This window comes from Fukomys damarensis, unplaced genomic scaffold, assembly GCF_012274545.1.
Source record: "Fukomys damarensis isolate Sample0158 unplaced genomic scaffold, DMR_v1.0_HiC HiC_scaffold_4, whole genome shotgun sequence".
Taxonomy (NCBI): Eukaryota; Metazoa; Chordata; class Mammalia; order Rodentia; family Bathyergidae; genus Fukomys; species Fukomys damarensis.
In genome coordinates, this window is record NW_022900916.1 from 39,297,805 (window position 1) to 39,299,859 (window position 2,055).

The 2,055-nt window shown below is 36.0% G+C and overlaps 1 non-coding gene across 1 annotated transcript; it reads left to right on the forward strand.

Moving 5' to 3' along the window:
* The first annotated feature begins 785 nt into the window (after window positions 1-785).
* On the forward strand, window positions 786-892 carry LOC117284219. Its single transcript, XR_004515299.1, has one exon. It is a non-coding gene; the product is annotated as a U6 spliceosomal RNA (small nuclear RNA).
* Window positions 893-2,055: the final 1,163 nt, after the last annotated feature.

The following is a 2,055-nucleotide window of genomic DNA, read 5'->3' on the forward strand; positions in this document are numbered from 1 at the left end:
TTACCTGTTTAGTTCTATTATCTTTGAACCTGCTGAGCACCTTATTGATCTGTTTTTCATCATTTTTTAAATCACTTCATATAATTCAGCTATTTGGCTTTTGATTTCCTCCCTATCAATGCCACATGTATCAGTTTTGAGGGTGCTGGGAGATTTTGGAAGCATTTTCTTACCTTATTTTCATTTTATCTATCTATCTATCTATCTATCTATCTATCTATTGTGTGTGTGTGTGGTGTGTTGAGGGTTAAGGGTCAATTATGGTGGAAAGACTTTGTTTCTAGTACAGTAATACTTCAGTTCATGAATGCTTCTGTTCACAAACAATTCGGTTCTCAAACAAAAGTATTAGACAACATTTTTCTTCTGTTCACAAACTCTTCATCAAGTAACAAACACAGCCATGGCCAACTTCCTCAAAACTGTAAAACAAATTAAGTTTGTGAACTGAGGTACCACTTATGTAGATCTCTTTAGTTAGTGTCTGCTTTCCAATGATGTACTCTGGGGATGGCAAACTACTGTGTAGGCCTTTGCCTCTGTCCCAAAATTCAATTCCCTCTATTAATTTGGGGGAGGGAAGAATATATGGTACTTGGCTAGTTTTCTGGAAATGAACTGCAGTATTGTTGATGGCACAGAGAAGATAGATATTGACATACAGTAAAATCCAGTGAGTGGTAACAACTATGGCATCCTGGCAATCTTATGAAATCAGCAACAGTAATAGAGTCAAAGAAATACTGGATATTGGCATATTATAAGAACCAATAAAAACTACCACTGTGCTCACTTTGGCAGCACATATACTAAAATTGGAATGATACAGAGTAGATTAGCATGGTCCCTGTGCAAGGATGACATGTAAGTTTGTGAAGTGTTCCACATTTTTCAGAATGGGTGAAGAAGCAAAACCCAACAATATGCTACATACAAGAAACATACTTAATTCAGAAAGAAACTCATAGACTGAAAGTTAAAGGGTGGAAAACAATACTCCATGTGACAAAAGCAGCAATAGCTATCCTCTTTGCAGATGAAGTGGATTTCAAACCTACAATGATTAAGAAAGACAAAAAAGGACACTACACCCTCGTAAAGGGAACAATCCAAGAGGAAGGGATGGCAATCATAAATATATATGCACCAAACACTAATGTGCCCAACTATATAAAACAAACACTAACGGACATTAAAAATCAAAGAACCACTAATATGATAGTAGTGGGGAACTTCAATATCCCCCTGTCACAAATAGATCAACCAGACAAAAAAATAAACAGTGAAATACTAGAACTCAATCAAACTCTTGAACATATGAACTTAACATATATTCACAGAGTGTTCCACCCCACAAAATCAGAATACACATTCTTTTTGGCTGCACATAGATCATTCTCCAAGACCACATACTCGTAGAACATGATTTTAAGTAAGTGCAAAGGAATTGAAGTTATCCCCTGTATATTATCATATCATAGTGAAATGAAATTGGAGGGTCAATAGCAAAAGAAACTGCAAGGATTTCATAAGTACGTGGAAAGTGAACAGCACACTTCTGAATAATCAATGGGTCACAGAGGAAATTAAAGAAGAAATAAGACAGTTCCTACAATTAAATGACAACAACAATGCAACATATCAGAATCTATGGGGCACAATCAAAGCAGTCTTATGAGGGAAATTCATAGCAGTGAATACTTGTATTAGGATAATAGAGTGAGCTCAATGATGCAACATGATGCTGAACCTCAAGCTTCTAGAAAAAGAAGAGCAGGACAAACTCAAAGCTCACACAGGGGAGGAAATTATAAAGATAAGGGTGGAAATTAATGCAATGGAGACTAAGAGAACAATACAAAAAAATCATTGAAGCCAAGAGTTGCTTCTTGGAAAGAGTAAACAAAAGTGATAAACCCTTAGACAACTTTATCAAAAAAAGGAAAGAAAAGACCCAAACCCATGCAATTGGAAACAAAAAGGGTGAAATTACAATAGACCCGGAAGAAATCCAGAGGATCCTCAATACCTAGTTTGAGAACCTATATGCCAATC